Below are 19,398 nucleotides of genomic sequence, written 5' to 3' on the forward strand. Positions count from 1 at the left end.
AGAGCTTCAATTCTTGCCCCTCAAAGCCTAATGTCATGCTCACACCACCCACCTTCTGCCAACTTGAGTGCCATCTACAACAAACCAGTTCAGGTCACTGAAATGGTACAAAAATAACTTGGTAAAATCTGCTTAAAGAGACCTTGCAACTTCACCCTTTGTACAGTATGTATACCTCTGTGAACGGAACATCAGAAAAAGGCTCCTGACTCTTGGTAAGTTGCCTTGTTCACCTTGCCATGATTCTGGGGAGCTGTGTTGTGCCCCAATACTTGATGGGGAAAAAATAGCACAATATGACAAGACAGAAAAATGTAAGCATTCGTCCCAAGCCTATCTGGAGGAAAAAAGTCTGCAAGAGTCTCTCTAATGTAAAAATATTTTGAGTTCACCTTACACTTTCAAAAATATAGCTCATAATAATGCAGAGAATCTATGTCAGCATTTGTTATTGTCCCCTGAACTTTCAAAAATAAGCTTGATCCTCAAGGCTTAAAGTATTGCATCCCACTGATTTAAGCAGTTTAAAAATATACAAACATACACCTCCACAGCTGTAAAACATTAAACCTGTAAAGCTCTTAGTGCTTCTGCCTAGGATCAATGTTTCATTTCCTAAGCTCTGCATTAACCTGTGTATTTTTTCACTAACCTGGACTGATGCAGATTGCTCAGAATATACTGGCTGCTTTAATGTCTCTCTTGATAAGACTATCCTATTATTATGTGGAAAAACAAAGGGATTTAGTACTAAACTTTTCTAAAAAGATAAAATCAATAGACAGCAATAACATAAAAAGAAACACAATATGTTGAAAAGAAAACAAAAAAAGACTCTCTTTCAGAACATGGGCATGTTTTAGGTGTGCAGCTGGCTTAGATCTGTCTGAATGCTTTGGACAACAAGAATTGCATGGGCTAGTGCTGAGTTTGTTCAAACTGCATGCAGTCATGCCCATCTCTGCAAGTTCATCTGGGGCATGGACCTGCACCATGAACCTCTTGTGGGTCCTAGAGCATCATGTCCATTCCCTTTCCTTTTGGAAAGGCTCTGGAGACTCAAATGGGACATCAGCCCTAGGCAGTGCTGGGTTGCAATGTTATTGTCCTGCTACTCATGGCACCTTTCTGCTAGCTAATCCTGTGATCCTGGCTGACAGGACAAAACAATCCTGCTCTCACCTTTAACTATAAGAGAATGCTGAAAATACTGTAACCATTCAACAACATATGCATGCTAAAATTGAGAGATAATGTATTTTTAGATTATTTTCCCAAGGCAACAAAATGTGAAGCCAAATCACTCAACAAATTAGGAAGGTGCTAGACTGTCTCTAGTAAAATCCACTTTTTTTATGTCAAGGCAATAGTATGAATCTGACTCCTGACTGACAAACTTGTCACACAAAAGGAATGGACAGTTCTGCAGTCAATACTTTCAGGTTCTGATAAGCGGATAATAAAAGTCAACCTGAATAAGAAATAGGCAGATTTTGGCATACCTCCGGGTTAATATTAACGCCTGTCAGGTCACTGTAATGTTTTCTTTGGTCTACCAAAAAGTTATTAGCTAATATGATTTACTAGCTAATATGATGTAAAGGATACACTTTTTTATTTATGAAATTTAGGCCTACAGGTAATTGGTGAAGGTGAAAGCATACACAAAGGAATTTTATTTTAGGATTAGAGCAATAGCTGTTCAATTTTTATGTTGCATTTTCCCAGTAATGTCAGATGTGTTCAGAAGCTTATCTGTCAGACAGCTATGGACAATCATTCAGCTTTGAAGCCTTCATTCTTATCATCATCCTTATCAGAGTCACATTCATCCACTTGGACATTGCAAATCAATAACTGGGAATTATTTGGGGAACATTGTCTCCAAACAGTCTTTCAGAATACAGCCCTTAATGAAGTGGATATTGTGTATGCTTTTTGCAGTTGGCTAAATTCACATTCTACCTATGAGTTGCTGCTAGTTATGTCCTTTTAGTGATTCAACTTTCTATAGGCATTTTTTAAATTCACGTTTAGGGCAGAGCTAGTTTTGAATTAAAGGACCAACATTCAGAAATCGTGGCAATTCTCTTTAGTACAATATGTTGATGACATCGTTTCTGCAAGTTCATTCTGTGCTATTTAAATCTTACAATAAAAACACAACCTGTATCCAGTAGCTGAACTTGAACTGCAATATAGTTTTTAGAAAAGCATCAATCTTGATTTGACATTCCTGAAAAAATGTAGCATGCCTTTTTTTTTTTTTTTTTTCTCCCCAGTAGTTAATTACTATTCCCAGCTAAAATTAAATACACTAGTAAACAAACCTGCCTTCTGTCTTTTTGGAATCTGAATGTATTTATATTCAGCTTTCAACCACTGGACTTCTGATAATTAGGCAGGAGATAAACTCTTTTACTGTCAAACTTCTGCTTCTCGTATTAGATGTGAGACTATTATTAAGACCCAACCCTTCACCTTCTCTTTGATGAGCTAAGTAGATTAACCTTCTGGAGTCTTTCACTAGAAGGCATGTCTTCTAATTCTGTAATCATTCCCTAGGCTCTGCTATGAACCTTGTCCAATTTCTCAGCATCCTTCTTGAAATTTTGAATGCTTGAAATAGGCAGAGTGTTCCAGCCACAGTTACACTGGTGCCAAATACAGAAGTAATATATTGTCCTTCTGTCCCCCTCAATCAAGCTTTATGAGTAAATTGGGAGTTGGGCTGCCTCATTTTATACAGATGAAACACAGTGACACTCTCTTACCCTTGAGACTTACTGTCATCCTTTTTGTCATGCTGTGTCTGTGGTAGCATTCATATTCTTATTCAGAATACAGCTCTTCTGCAGGCTTCCTGGAAAGGGGATTGGTGTGTTTGGCAGGCTTAAAGTTAGCTTTCACATAGAGCTCTCCACTATGAAAAACACACAGATTTATTTTATTTTTTTTCCCTTTGATGATGCTCCATCCTGGAGAAGATGTGTAATCAGCTGTGGCAGCGAGTTGACATTTTAAATAGCCACACTGAGCTTCCCTCGAGTAGCAGGAAGTCTGTGAGCTAAGAGAAGAGAGCACCTCAACCTGTTTGCAGCTTTCTTCCTGCACCCTATGTGTTCCTGGATGGGGACAGCAGGAAAACACAATTGCTGCATGTTGGACCTCTCTAAGCCTCATAGTTCAAAAGACAGGCGTGAAATCAACACCTAGAATGGCACAGAGAAGCAGACCAGAGTTAATATTTTAAGCTTTACCTTCTTTCTAAGTTCTTAAAGAGATGCAGATGCTTAGTGGTGCTCTTTTCCAATATTGCCTCATATATTTTAGTGATTTCTGTTCCCAGAGTATTCTGAGCAGCCACAGATCTGTCAGCATGGAGAATTTTTTAAGAGGTACATTTTAATTCCTGTGGTTGCCACTTGGCCCCTTTATATTTTCAGCCAAATTCCCAAGTTGCTTTATAAGTCTGAGGGTGAAATCAATGGTTTGAGAAAGTCAGAAGAAGCTCTGCTGTCAGTATGGCCAGGGGTAGACTCTTCCCTTGGGCTTTCTCTGGAAGTTCTTAAAGACATTTAAGTAACAGCTGCCTTTGGCTTTTCTTCTTCTTTTTTTTTTTTTTTTTTTTTTTTTTAATTTTTTTTTTCCCTGTGTATTATAAACTTGAAGGCAATATTTCCAGCGTAGTCAAGTTGTTTTGACCCTTACACTGCCCCCATCTTTCAGGGGAGTGATGTCACTCAGTCCACTGCAAAGACCAAGTGTACAATAGAGCATTTTACTATTTGTTGACAAATAAGAATGTGTAGTTTCAGAGTGAGAGCTCAAAGTCAGTCCTTGGTTTCATTCACCAACAAAGGATTGCTCCCAGTGAAAGACAGGGATAGAGTAACTTGCATCAGGCTTACATAAATCTGGCATCATAGAAAAGCCTTTCTTCAAAGCTCAAATACATTCAGTTAGAATCCAATTAAAAATACCAGCACAATTGAATGCAATATGAGTAGATGAGGAATATTACAAATAATTTTGTTAGAAGTTGTGTTGTAGTATGAAGCACTCCCCTGCATTGCTTTAATGCAGGAAATCATTCACTGAGCTTCTAACATGCAATTCAGCTTTTCTGCATACACAGTTGGACAAATGACCTTTAAAAGCTTTGTGAAAACATGTTCTTGTTTTGAGGTTGAATATTATCCATGATGGAAAACTTAAAAGAAATCAAAAAATCATCAGAACCATAAATCTGGAAAATGCAGTTGCAGACATAGGTGCTCAAGTGTATTTATTTTGGAATTATTTGGAATTTATTTAATTTATAATTAAGTTTGGAATTGTGAGAATGAATTAATGGATCCAGTAACACACGAAAAAGGAACAGACACCACATTTTCCGATTTTTTGGAAAGGTAACGGGAAATGCTAAGGGAGTTTCACAGATAAGAGATGTTCTTTTTTCTTATTCTCATTTCTATATATGGATCACGTTCACATTTACTGTACATCTTAGACATGTTATGTTTTTTAGGAAAGCATCTCCCTGACTGGGATTCCTCACCCCTTTTCATTAGCAGTAAAGAAGCAACTTTAAAAAACCACCACAAATTTAACAATGGTCATCAGCTCTGTATGGATCAAAACTAGTATATGCAAGTGGGAATAGTCAATCGTTTTACAGAAAAGAAATCTGCATGTATGGCAGTGCACTTGTTGATTAAGGAACATTATAAGCTGTGCAATCATTGAATCTTAAAATTATTTAATAGTTCAGATACTAATAAAACATTTTAATTAGTATTGCTATTGGAGTTTACACTGTCACATTTGTAAGGCATCCAGCAAGGGGCAGTGCAGGACACAGAAAGCAGTTCTTGACAGTAAAATAACTCCTCCCTATTGAGGTTTGAAACATATTTATTTCAGTTATTTTCTCATGTTTATTTATTGTAGAAGTTCAAGCAAATCAAAATAATTTTAAGTTGACCAAACGCTCTTGTTATTGGTCTGCATATAATTTCTGAAATGGTGTTAAAAAGGCAAAAAAAAAAAAAATCTTTCTTGAAGTCAATTAATGACTATTTATCATTCCTTGAAATTTTTATCTATATTAAGACAATGGAACTCAAGGTCAGAGCTGCAGAATCAGACCTGTATCTTACTTCTCACCTTTTAAAAGCAGCTATTCTTCCAGATAGATGAAATTCATAAAACACCCAGTTAAATATATCCTGTGTATCTGTCCTGTGCGTATACAAGCAGAAGACAGGCAATGATTTGCACTTTTATGCAAGTGAACAGAAAGCATCAATCAGACCAAAATGTCATTCAAAAGCCTTTATGGAGTTAAAGAAAATCTGCAAAGAGATTTTTTTTAAACAAAGTTATTTTCTGTAATGGAAAAGATCTCTGCCTTTTTCTTCTTCTTCTGTTGACTACATCAGTGAGGCAAAAAAAGGCATTAAAGAGTGCAAAAGTTGTTCCAGGTTATTTTGCACCTTGGTTTACATTTACCTCCTGAGCAATAATTAACATGATGATTGATAGTGAATTGAAACACAGGTGTCAGAATCCGAACTGTATTTCTCTGTTAAATTCTGAGCTTGACAAAACAATTTTTTAAAAGTATCAACCTATTTGTTAATGGCACAGCAGCCTGAAATGTCATCAGATTGAAAAGATGGAACAGAAAAATATAAGCATGTTCTGAGGTAAATTTGACATCCTGAAAAGCTTGGATAAATTCACCTTGTCAGAAACAGTAATGCTGCTGCCCTGGGAATCTAATTCTAGTTGTCTCCCATATATTTAGCTATACTTCTTTTACTTTATTTTACTTCATGAATTAAATTTTGCAAAGATTCTGCATTCCTCAATTCCCATTTAAGCGAGCCTTATCTTTTTTTAACCCATCAGCTTGCATTTTCCTTTTGAAAAATGCAAGTGGTGTGAGTTTAGTGTAGTTCTAGGAGTGGCAAGCCCAGGTGCCTTATTTATTGATGATGTGCAGGCTATTTTAAAGCATTTAGGGGTTTTTTTATCAATTGTTTGGAAATTTGAGAAAAAAATAAATAGTCCACCGATTAGCTCGTTCCTCATTAAACTTCAGCTATTTGAATTAAATACTTTGCAATGTTTAGGTTTTAATATGAAGTGTGAATGTCCTCAACAGGCAGGGGTTTAGTCCTGTGCATTGGTATAGCAGGTTTGTACTCTCTTATGCAGTCACTAATGAGTAGAGGAGCCTTTTTAGTAGCAGAGCATTAACACCACTCAGTTCTTCTGACCCCAAAAAGAAAAAAAATAACCAAAGTCAATTAAATTTATTCTGAGCATTGTGTCATTTTGTCAGATCACTAACACTTCATATTTAAATAGATATTGAAGACCACCTAATATATAAATACTTAAGGGATTGGGTTAGGCAAGCTCCAGGCCTCTGCCATGCTTGTACAGAGAAGTCTCACTCCCACAGTTTTATTAAAATAAAACACAACCTGCAGTGGAGCTGACAGCTGAGCAGTCAGGTTACAAATCAGCCTGTGATGGTAGGGCGGACCAAGTGAATATTGCCATGCAGCTTGTCAAAGACAAGGTGAAAAACAAGACTTGATGAATGGTGGAGCCTGGTCTGTGTAGTGCAAGTATGTATAAGCACAGGGTGAGGGACCCCAGCCAACAGCACCTTCAAAAAGACATGACCTAGGAGAAGAGAGCACCTCAAGCTGTTTGCAGCTTTGTTCCTGATCCCAATGTGTTCCTGGATGGGGACAGCAAGAAAACAAAACTGCTGCCTCTTGGACCTCTATCAGCCTCACAGTTCAAAAGAGAGTGGCTAAATCAGCACCTGGAATTGCACACAGAAGCAGATCAAAATAAATGTTTAATACTTTATTTTCTTTCTAAGTTTCTAAAGAGACACGAGCATGCTTATTTTCATGTGTCACGTGGGCCTGAGGCCTTCATTAACAAAAATATTCCACATGTCGGATTCTGGATGTTTAAAAGGAGACGTATTTAAATAATACCTGTAAGAGTGACAAGCAGTGACTGAAAAGTGAGTTGAACCAAGACCAAGAGGTTTTTCTCTCAGCATGTGACTTAATGGGCTAATGAGAGTCTGCCTGAATTACAGTGGTGTATGGAGTTGTAGCTAGAAGGATCATTTTAACCAACAGTCTTTTGCTGTGGTCAGTTAATGCTGATAAAATGAGTTCTCAGCACCTATTTGGATCAAGTGATAGGTGATCCCTTTGAGTGATTTTAGCATGTAATTCTGTCTCTCCAGGGAATGCACTTCTCTGCAGCCTTGCCTGGTAAATGTAATTGTCAGGGTAGTAGCAGCGTCTTCTGATTTTGCTTTCTCATCTTGATACATGCCCACAGAAGGTGCTCTGGAATAGTATTTTGGGCTCTCCACGTCTGAGAAGTAATAAATAGTTTGGAAAAGTAAGAAACTTTAAAATTTATTATCAGGGATATACAGAATTATTTTACATGTCAAGATGCTTCGGATACAGAACTGCAGCTCTTCACAACAGTAGTAAATGTTGTCACTGAAAATAAGAGCAGATACAGGTTAGAATAAAGGTCTCAACACCGTGGAATATGATTTGGGGCACTTTTTTAATTAAGGTTATTGGAAAGCTACATAATTATTACTTGCACACAGAAGAAAGAAGATCAATGTGTGCTATAGAGGAGTTCAAGAAAATAATCTGTCTTTAGAAGCTGTAATGTATAGCAATTTAAAGAAAAAATGAACAGCAGTGGAGAACAGCGGTGAAGCAATTATGAGAGACGCTGCAGAGGAGTGTAAGAGATGTGCACTATTGGCCTTGGTTTCTCTAAGTTTTCGAGTAGCTCTGAGATAATTAAAATGCAAATGTGTAGTTCTGCCTGGCAAGAGAATGGCAAGCACCAGTCTCTGCTGTGGATTGTTGCTGCAGGCTGGTAATCCAGGGTGGGCACCCACAGTGCCACCTTCACCACGGCCCACTCCGTGCTCCTGCAGACAAGATGCCATCAGACCTCTTAGGCTTCAAACCAAAGAAGTCAGCTTTGTCTTGGTTTGCAGCCCAGGCATGTGCTCTCTGTCACCACTGTTTTCATGTTTTCCAGTGCACTTGGAAACTGGCAAACAATGGAAGCATCTAAAATCCATTGTTCCTCAGAATAATTACTGTAATATCAATTTCCAAAGTGGAATACCAGTTCCAAATACTAGTTTCCAAAGTGGTTTTGTCTCCCTCCGCTTGACTGCCATCTTCATAGAGGAAGGAGATGCTTTAACAATATCTTAACAGCAGAATATTTTAAAGGAAGATCCATAAATAGAAATATTGATTGACCAGTGTCCCTTTAGCTGGTACACTGTTGCCTTTCTATCATATTCTTAATAAAAATTATTGTAATAAGAAGAATCTGCATGACTAGGTTAGAGCTATTACTATGTTGTTCTGCACATATACATACATGTACATGTATTTATCTATCCTCTAAACTAAGTGTTCTATAACAAGTATTTATTTGGCCCAAAGATGCTGTAATATAAGATGAATGGAATTTCATTGTGGTTGAGATTTCACTAAATATTTCTGAATACACTTCAACAGTTCAAAGTTGGTACAATAATGCTTTATTATTGTATCTTCAATGTTATTTATTATAACACTGATCAGAAAAAAAATTTTTCAATTCCATGTGCTTAATTTAATTCCCTCAGAGCTGTAAAATACTAAACCTTAGTACCTTCAACCCTTTCAACATGATCCACTCAGAAAAAAATTTCGTGTTTGTATTAGTCTTTTTTTGGATGAGGTGTAAGAGTAAAAAATGGGTGCAGTTGTTAGATGACATGAGTCAAACATACAGCATACTTTTTAAATAAACACAGAAAGTCATGCCTGTCTGATTGCACAGACTGTTAAATGAAATCTTCCTCATTTGTAAGGAGACTTTTGGAAAACTTTAGTTCAAATGCTGGAAGGAATTGAAAGTAGGAAATAGTGTGTTTAAAGCCTGAGGAGGTTGATACCTAGTGAAATGTAGGTCAGTCAGATTACACCATACAGTCTCAGCTGCTGTGTTTTGTCATCTGCCTGTAATAAGAAGAACCAACGTAGGTAGCAGTTATGCTCAAGAAATGTATTTTTCTCCTAAGGAGAAAAGAGTGATTGATAGGAATGTAGCTATGCTGAATTGGAGTCTAATGCTGATGCTGAGCACTGAAAAGCAAAGAATAGTGAGCGACACAGGTCAGTGAAGGATTAGACAAAATAACACAGATTTTTTTTTTTTCCCAAAATATCCTGCATCAGAAAACTTATTTTCTTTGACTTAGAGGAAAAAATGCAAAAGGATCAGGAGGTAAAAAACTGAACTTACAAAACCAAGGAAACAACCCTTCCTTCCCCAGCACAATTTCTGCTTCTGAAATTGTTCAGTCTCTCACGTGCCATGAGAGCATTGGGCTCTGATGCTGTCAGGCTCTGCACCAATGCCCACATGCAACATTCTTCTCTCTGAGGTTCACTGGTAATTTTCCTTAGTAAAGTGGGTGGACACCACCACAGAAGACACAGCAGCTGATAGGTGCTATTTTATGTTGTGCTGTCTTAGGTGTAATATTTCCCATCAGCAAAAGCATTTAACTCATAAATTGGAATGGCTGTTATTAAAATGTTTCTGAAATCATATCAGAGCTAATTAATTTGTGATTATAGTTGCTGAAGATGTAGTTGTCTTTTTCTGTATTGAATGCTGTCATTTTTCCTTAAACCTGACAGTTACATGTGTTGAACCTTAATACATAGTATATTTTTTACTCTTTAGGGATTTTTTTTTTAAATTTTAATGAGTGGGAGTTTGTATGGGCACTAGCTAATAAAAGTAACTTCTTGAGAGCCACTCAGAATTTTTGGACTCTAACAAGATTCACTTGATTTTTCTCACATGGCTTTCTGCATGTCAAATATATAATTTTGGTTATAATTATTCAAGAAGAATTCAACAGCTGAATCTGTGTTTAAAAAGGTAAGCTGCTTGCTATATTCCTCCAAACAGTGTGGGAAAGGCTGATGCCTATCTCTGGGAAGGAATTTAAATGGTGTTCACGTGGGTTCACATGAGCCTAGGGAAGTCTGAAGGAGGGAGATACTGGACATAGTGAAATCTGTGGTGCAGGTGGAAGGGGATGTGTTGCCAGAGAGGGTGCTGAATCTTTTTACAGTAAACTAATGGGTAAGGAAGAGCTTCTAGGGGACTGACTTTGAAGAGGAGAGAGCTTAAAGTGGTATGAGATTTTTTTTCTAAGGCTCAGGTTGTGCAGTCAGTGCAGTAAGTCCACGGCTCGGCAGGCACCAGTGTGTACTTCACAGACCTCTGGATTTTCAGCTTCACAGGGTATCCTGCACTCTGTCTTCATTAATGGCAGCAAATCCTGTGTTGCAGGCAAGCAGGCTAGCTGGGTTAAAGGCTATGTTTAAAGGTATGATTTCACCTCCACTCTTGCTGTAGCCTTCCTGGGAACAGGGAACAGTGCACCTGTGTGTCATCTCTGCTGACAAATCGTTATCCCCTCAGCAACTTAGCTTTCCCTGCTCCTGCCCCCTTTGGGAAAGGAGCTGAAGGAGTCAGCCTTAGCACACAGCTCTCTGCTGGTACTCTGAACCTCCTCTTGTTGGCTGCTCACATGACCTGGGGGCAAGAGGACTGACAGGCTCCTGATGCCAGACTCAATGTAAGGCATTTCTTACATCCCCCTCAGTGTAGTCAGGCTGCAGGGGCCACCCCTGCTGCTGACAAGTGTTTGGGTGTTGCACAAGGGGCATGACATTTGGCAGCTGTCTCAATTTAAACAAAAAGGGGCTTCCTGCTGCAAACAGATGCATGTAAAGATGAGCACTTCCTGATGGTACCAATTCATATCACGGGAAATTCCCAGGCTTGTTCTTAAAACGGACACTTCTGAAGGAAAAAATTATAGTATCAAGCGTGTGTGTTACCTCCAGGGACTGGAACAAGTTATTCATTCATTACTCATTTATGAGATTGATTATTCATTTGCTAAAGTGTCTAGGAGTGCAAATGCCTATTTACTTAGTCGGTGTCTCGAGGTATTAAAACTCTGTAACAACATAGTTACAGGGAACTTAATGGTATTAAAAGCTTTACTAGTAACAGAAATATGTTTCAGCTCTTTCTTTCCTTTTGCATATCATGGAATTCATTGGGGACACAACTGAACAAAGGTTTTCATAAGTTGTAAAGGTAAAGTGATTCAGACGATCAGGAAGAGCATGTGAGTGGCAGATTATTTGGTAGCATTTCTGATGGACTATTCCCCCATCCAGGATCTTTTCTTAAAAGAAAGTTTTTCCTTATTTCTAACCTCAATCTTCTTTGTTGTGGCCTATGTTCACTGTTTCCTGTCCTGCCTGTTGTGGGCATGAAGAACTGATTTTATTTTATACCCTCACCTGAGTCTTCCTATATTAGGAGAAGCAGAAGGATCCTTTCATTTCTCTTGCAGTCTGTTCCTATGTTATGTGCCTCCAGACAGAATTTGCCTTTCTTATAGCAAAGTGAAGCTCAATGGCAATCTTTTATGAGTCTTATATGCTTTTTCCATTGTTTTCTTGCATAGACACTAGTTTTTCATCTGCTGTTGCATAGACACTCAGGGATAGTGATTGATGATAAGTTTAAAAAAAAAAAAAAAAAGTGAGGATCCTCTCTGAGAGGGGGATCAAATCACCTCAGCAAAATAGTTGGTGTTTGTCTGGTGGTGACTGGAGTCTCTGCTATAAGGGCACTTGCAGCAGCTTTTCAGCTGTTTGGGGTTAGCCCTTGAACCCCTGCTTTGCTCACTTCTTGTAATCTAGGCACGATCCAGCACTTGTTCAATTCATTGCTACTTACATATCTTAACTACATAAAAAATTCATCTTAAATATCTTACCTGCACATAAAACACTGTCCTGTCCTGACCATTTATGCAGGAACGATTTGTATTGGGTACTTAAAATGTCTTATTTACGCAAAATCCTGCAGCAGCAACCCATAAGAGCAGTCTTTGGGACACAGGGTGTTAACACAACAAACTGGACTAGGCACAGCGAGATCTGGGAGGAGAGAGTCATTTCCAGAAGTGTAAATTCTTATCAGGAAGCCTTCTGTAATTCTTGTGATTAATAGAATGGGAAGTCTTTAAAACATTTAAAACTTTTTTAAAAAATTAATATTTAATATTTCGTGTGTTTTGTGGTTAAGGCAATGTCATCTGGAAAAAATGTTTCTTTTTAAAGTGATACATATTACTTAATTTCAAACTTCTCAGGTGTATTACATAAATTCATTTCTTTCTGTTTGAACAGAGGTATGAAGACAGTTCATTTTCCCTTGATATTTCTTTGCAGAAGCCATAATTCCCTTCCTTGCTTCCTCACTGAATCCCTTATTTTTTTCTCTGGGCAGAAGAGGAGAGTAGGAGTTTTAATGGTGCAGTGGAATCTTCTCTTAATATCAGAACCAAAAAGAGTCATCCATGGGCAAGACTTGGTGCTCCTCAATTTGAATCTTTTCTCCAGCAATCAAACATTCTAACCAAAGTGAGAGTTTTACATCCAGAAGGGTTCCTAGTTACAAACAGTTTTCTTTTTATATTTATCTTGGAGTTCTGACACTCCAGGAACTGAGGTAGACTTTAAAATTTCACAGAATCAACAGAGAATGACGCTGTGCCTAGTCTAGTTTGTTGTGTGATTGTTCTGGGCATCTCTCACTGGCACTGGCATCAAACTGACTTTAGGAGCAAGGCATGTACCTTGAAGTACCTGGTAGAATCTCTGCTGTGCAGAAATAGTTCACTGGTTCACTGAAGCTTGATTATTTATTTACAAATTCTTTTTCTTTTTTTTTTTTTTTTTTTTTTTTTTTTTTTTTTTTAAGGAATGCGAACATGGAAATTTTGATATGATTATACAGTGAAAATAAAACATGGCTTAGAAATAAGATATGAGACAAAAAAAAGTTAAATGTTTCAAATATGCTGTGGTAAGAAAAGTGAATTCTGATTTTCTGGTCTGTCCTGAAGGATTTGCTCTGATAGCTGGGAATTTATTGATTGAATCTGCATCATTCAAAGAAGCAAATTAGTGCTTTGCTGTCAGATTCTGAGAGTTCCATGCTGTGATTTGATCTGTTTAAGCAAGAAAACATCTTCTTTTTCTCATTCTTTTCTGATTTTTTTTTTTACTTCTGATGCACAGGAGTAGTCTTCCCACCTTGTTTACAGCAGTCCTTCAACACATTCATTGCTCAAATTATAGAAAGAGATCAATGATAAGGGATGTGCTCACTTCATTTGTGCTGTAGACAAATTACAAGTTTATAGCAAAGACTGTATCTTGATTTCTATGAGCCAGATTTGAGCACTAGTTGAAACCCCTGGAAATGTTAGTGACTAGGAGGGGTGGGCGAGGGGTGGACCATAGCTCTGGTGGTCAAAACACGTGTGGGTCCTGATTGTGCCCTCAGCTGGGCTGGTGTGGTACCAAGTTATGTTTTCAGCAGGGAATACTCAGTAGAAAATGTTGATATCAAACCACTATACTAGGCAACTAAAAAAACCTTTGTGAATAATGCTGAGAGACATTGTGGTTTTATTTGTCAGAAGTGGTGTTTATTTCCAAATGTACCTTGATATAGATGCATTTCTGATCATTCTTTCTTGATCTTGTAAATCTAGCAAAACTAGACAGATTAAACTCTTACTGTAATCAATATATATCTTGATACATGTATTGGTGCCAATTATTTCTCTTTATATTAAGCATCCCTAAAATGTGACCTCTGTCAAAATCTTACACCTGCAGCTGAGGAAAACAAGGAGCATTATGGCTTCTTGAAATGTTATTAGAGAGAAAGTATATTGGAGTGAATGCAGGAAGTCTATTACAGTAAAATAGAGCCTGTTCTTACAGATTATGTCAAATTCACTTGGCTTTGTTTCTCATTAGTGCAATCAAGACTATGGCCTATGCTGGATATAAGTAAATTTATAAGTAAATATAGCCCTGTCACAGAATTTATAATGAACATTTTAAATTGACAAGGGTTAAAGGAAGGACCATTAGAGCTGAATAAGCATTTGAGGATGTAGTCGATACTTCAGTACAACTCCCAGGAAAATCAATGCTCAAAATTCTTGAAAAAATATTCTTCTTTCCCCCCCCCCTTTGTTTTTAATGCTTAAAAGATTTTATGCTACCTTCAGGGAAGGTGTTCCTTGGTGCTCAAAAAACTGCCCTGGTAAATACTGGGAAGGCTGAAGGCATCACTTGATCCCTTGATCCAATGTGTGTACAGCTGGGGAGAGGCTATGGAAGCTATCCCAGGATTTCATACCTGAATGCATAGTCCATGGGGAGGCAAAGCAGCTCCAGGGCTACACGCCGCTGAGTTGCTCAGGTTCTCTAAGAGTGCTGCTTTTAAAATGCTAGCAACTCCTCATGATTGCTTTCACAGTTTTTTTATAAAATATGCAAACCACCAAAGCTTAGCAATGTGGGAGCCCAGCACTGGATGCTTTTTGACTTGTGCTACATCACTAGCAGGGTAGCTCTGAGATTAATGGTCTTAGGGTTATTTCTGCCAATTGAAGATTGACTCTGTGTTCAGATATGTCTTGACCATACAGTTCAAAATCTCTTCTATTTAACTGCCCATTTTTTCTGGTTTTGAGTCCCTCACTTTAATGCATCACTTCATATTCTGTGCTCCAATGTAAACTTAGAATAAAGTATTGGGGGGCAGCTGGTCAGTACCCAAAAAATCATAGCAATATCCTACTGCAGGTGGCCTGAGCTCAGTTTGGAAGTTTGCATCTAGGAAATTCAAACAGTCGAGAAAAAAATATGAAACCTGCTTTCTGATGAACATCCTACCAGGAGAGCAGCTGGTGGAAACACTAGGAGGTTTTCTCTGGCCCTTTGTTTTTATAGCTTTTATGTTCTTGGCTCTGAATGTGCAAAGGGAAGCAACAGTATAGGAACGAGACTTTTTCTGTGCATGCTAGGAGGCCACACTTGTATGTAGGGAGACTGCATGATTTCAGTCTGGTATATGTTTTTTGTATCAAGAACTGGTTTCAGTTCAGATAAGATTCTTTTTGAAGTTTCATTGGGATTTTTTTTCGGTTCAGTTCATACAATCATAAAACTACATTTCAGAATTACCTTTATGCAACTGCTATTGTAGGAATCAGCTTTCACTTGGTGCATGGTGAATATACTGCACTACTTCTTTAGCTTAGCACCCAACATTCAAAACTGAACATCGTGAACCTGGATGGACAGCAATATCCTCACTTATGTGTAAAGTTCATCATGTGCAGGTGCACAAATAAAATAAGCACACTCAAACAGGGGAAGTGTGAGTCAACAAAACAAACCAAGGCACTACACCAAAACAGAAGTATGTCTTGTCCATTGCATTCCAAAGCCAGTTTTTCCAGGTTCTCTGAGTACTGGCGAATAATGGAACTCATGGTGCCTTTCTGGCTTCTATTTGTTTTAAAAGACCAGAGAGTAATTAATTACCGTTTTTTATTAGGTTGGCAATACCTTAAAAGAAGCCATGACATTGCACATGGAATATCTGCATCTATTTTCAGACAGCTAACCATGCTGTTTAATACCTGATTACTAAACACTGAAGCTCTTTGTTTATGTTCATGCTTCACAGATATGGCTTCTTCCATGCAGTTAAAAGTAGATGTTTTCACCACTTTTAATTGGCATTTTTCTGTTTTGTACTTTCCTAATCAGTGGTATGTCAGCCACATGAAACTCTTTAGTAGGTATTTGCAGTTTGTATTCTTTTAAGGGATGCTCTTCCATATAAGAATAAAGTCATACAAGTAAAAAAGATAATAAATACTTTAAAATTACTTATCATTTTATTCAAATTAATAGATCTTTCCTTAATATATTTTTTGCAATATTTGCTCTAGTATAGTACCATGTTCTACATGCCGATGCATACACAGGTACATGATCCTTATCCTTGACCTTCAGATTTCTTTTTTTATATTGCCATTAAACACCAATTTGTTACTAATGCATACTTTGCAATTAAAAATTTATTGCTTTAAAAGCAAAGGCAGTTTCCTGCCTAGTCCTTAATTAATCTTTATTTTAGACACTTAAATATTTATAGTGACTTACTTCTTTTTTTCATTATAAACACTGTAGTGCTTCAAAGAACTTTTATGTTTTTGAAGAGTTTTCACTTTAACCACAATGGCTACTCATAAAAAAAAATTCAGCACCTGTCTCAATCCATAGACTGTGATGTTATTGCAGCTGTAGGCACAAAGATGTGAGGTTTAATGGTGGCAGATTGGCACAGAAAGGATCAGATTTCCCTTAGCCCTCATTCTCCCTCCGTGAAAAGTTGAACAAAGTGCAGGTAAACTACTACTGTGCCTGCTAGACATAAGCAAGGTCCAACTAACTTCAGTGCATGGCAACTGCACAGTTAAGGGAACAAAGAAATATTGGAGCTGTTGCTTAATCTTCTGCCTGCATCAGCATTCATGGTGCCAGAGCAGCACACTGCTCTCTCAAAGGACAGCAGTAGAGAGTGGCAGCAGGAGTTTTGCCACACCAAGGCACGGTGTTTCCAGGCTCCTGTGCTTAGTGAAAGCCACTGTCCAGTATCTGCACAAAGGGCTGGGTTATGTTTCCATCCTTGGCCCACCAGCTGACTCTACTACAAACCACTTGGCCTAATCCTCAAGACAATATTTTAGACTATCTCCAATTTGCTGACCCCCTGCTTATCTTGCAGATTTTCCTAATGGTGCCTGGACCTGGAATCATCAACTGAGCCCTGTTCAGTATGCAACCTTTCAGTTCCCCCAACTACTTAGTGCTTTTGGTAATGATGTAGCTGTAGATGGAATGAATTCTGCTTCCTTATTTTACAGACAAACCTACCCTGGAGCTGGATGGCAGTGACTGACCAGCAGTAATTCTACAGCACACTTTCTCTGACCTTCTTTCAGTCTGTAGAACTCTTTTTTCTCTATAGGCTTTTCTTTTTCTTTTCTGTTTTCTCTTTAGAGAAGGGAAAGTATAATTTATAAGAAGAATCCTATTTTCATACACTAAAACAAAATAGCTTTGCTGTTGAAAAGCAGGATACAGGTGGGAAGGGAGTAGTTTAGGATTGTAGTCAGGGATTTGCAACCTTAAGTGAGATTCTGCGTTGCATATTATGCAGGAGGTCGCACGTAGGGATCGAAGAGGACCCATAAGAAGGTCACCTGTAAGCAACTGACACAACCATGCCTTTCCTTTTGGCACAAGGAAGGGTAAGGTGGACTTTTGTGTGCAAGTTAAATTAGAGAAGCATCACTGCTTCTGCATGGTCAAATTGCCTTAAACAATGGGATCACCACAGTGTTCTGGGAAACACAGCAGGTAAAATTGCTAAGCGGATATGAGAAAACTGAAATCTAAATTGCAGTACAAGCAAATGACCTGCTGCTATAAACTGCACCCTTACAGATTTGCTTACTGATTGCAACATGGTATTTATTATGTGTATAAGCTGTAGATTGATCAAGATTATTTGTTTCCATTTATATCTTGTTGGAAAGCAATGGGAGATCACTGTTTGAATGAGGTAGATTACTGCCAGTCATTCTGATATGTGAAATGAGGAAATTGAATAAGCATTATTCTTGTCACTTTCAGCTGAGTTATTTAACTGAAACCATAGCTTAAAAGGTGGGATTTTTCACATTGTTTAACTGGAAATATTTAATGTAGCCAGAGATCCATATGGATGCTTGAATGGATGATATATCATTTTAAGTATTGCAGTGCTGAATAAGGATAACATAACAGTATAACTGGTGATGTGTATGCATCAGGGGTGTCAGCTGACCATATTAAGTGAAATCTTGCTCATCCTTATAATGTGAATGATTTCAAGGATGTCACTGTACAAGACTTTTATAAAGCAAGACCATTATTTTAGTATATAAATGAAATGGGACTGTGCCCACAGATTCTTTTAACAAGGTATGCATTTATTCTAGTCCTGTAATAAAAATAGCTGATTAAATTGATGCTATGTTAACAGTTTTCTCTTCCTAATATACCTATATCTCCTGTACAGTGAGTTCTCTGTGCAAATTGTAAGTCTGTGTTATGATTGTCCTGTTTTGCTTTGCTGGAGAGTGGTACTTTAATGAGTGTCACTTTCGTGATGCTAGCAATATCTTCCAGCAATTCACAGTGAGACTTTTATTTTCAGTTGCCTTCTGATAGCATCACTGTTTCATTAGCCTTAGCTTATTCCATAGGCAGAGCAGTTTATCAGATGATAAGGGCTGAGTAAGTCTCATCTATGTGCCATGTGGCAAGTTATGTCATTTCTCTGCCCTTACCTGTTAGATGTGTCATCTGTGTAAGTCAATCTGCAGTGATGGCACTTGCACAGCACCTAGGACAGCTGACATAAATTCTAATTCCAGTTCTACCCCTTTCGTTGCAAGACCTGAGGCATCAGTGCAGCCTCTTTGTACTTGCACAATACTGCATCTCAAATAGTAAAGGATTTTGATACCTACTGTGGAGAGGAACGATAACTCTGGAAGTCTTTAATATTCCTGCTGAGCAGTAAGGCACAATAAGTATGCCAGATTGAGATGGTGCATGAACTAGACAGTCTCTCAGAGATTCCCTGTTCTTAACCATTACTGACCAGTGTCTACTGCATAGAGAGGAGGCAATCTCCTAGGGAGTGCGTCAGGGAAACCACCCTTGTTCTTTGCTATCTGCACAGTTTTCATTAAGTGTCAATCCAAGCTTGTCAAACAAGGACACCCTACTGACCACTACACTCTTTTTTGTCCATCCCTCCCAAGGCAATGCTTACTCAGCTGTGGAATGTTCCTCACACACATCTTTGTGTTGCATATGTCCGTATGAAACTAAGCTGAGGCAACTAGAAAAGTCTAAGCATTTAAGTTTTGCTTCTTGACAAATCATGGAAATCTTCAATAAAAAAACCAGCTTGCACCTGGATAAGGTAGCACAGTGTCTACTGCCTCTAGAAGAGGAGCACAACACAAGCAGGTGGGAGATCACTCCAGAAGAGCAGCCACGAGAAATGTCAGTGCATTAGGACAGTTGGGACCAACTGAACAATCAGTTTCGAATTAAGGAGGAGTCAGCTGGGAGAGCTTGAGATCTTTTGCTCTCTTGTCATAGATACTGTGATATTGCCTGTCTCTCTAAATGAAATAACAATAGGGAAGCCTCAGGGCAGATTGTCTGCTTCATCTCTCATGGGGAATATGCCTTATTTTGCTCAGCATAT

At 38.1% G+C, this 19,398-nt stretch overlaps 1 protein-coding gene across 5 annotated transcripts in view; it reads left to right on the plus strand.

The window, feature by feature from the left end:
• Nucleotides 1-19,398, plus strand: part of LOC136366277 (poly(rC)-binding protein 3-like) — a 497,612-nt gene that overhangs the window by 300,830 nt on the left and 177,384 nt on the right. Inside the window, exon 1 of one of the 5 annotated variants that reach the window (XM_066327306.1) lies at nt 3,038-3,048. The exons of the other annotated variants lie outside the window; for them this stretch is intronic. The gene's annotated coding sequence lies outside the window, so the exon portion shown is untranslated. Of the gene's footprint in view, nt 1-3,037; nt 3,049-19,398 lie in introns of those variants that run through there. 5 annotated transcript variants of the gene reach the window in all.

The sequence above is a fragment of the Sylvia atricapilla genome, chromosome 1 (assembly GCF_009819655.1).
Source record: "Sylvia atricapilla isolate bSylAtr1 chromosome 1, bSylAtr1.pri, whole genome shotgun sequence".
NCBI classification, from domain to species: domain Eukaryota; kingdom Metazoa; phylum Chordata; class Aves; order Passeriformes; family Sylviidae; genus Sylvia; species Sylvia atricapilla.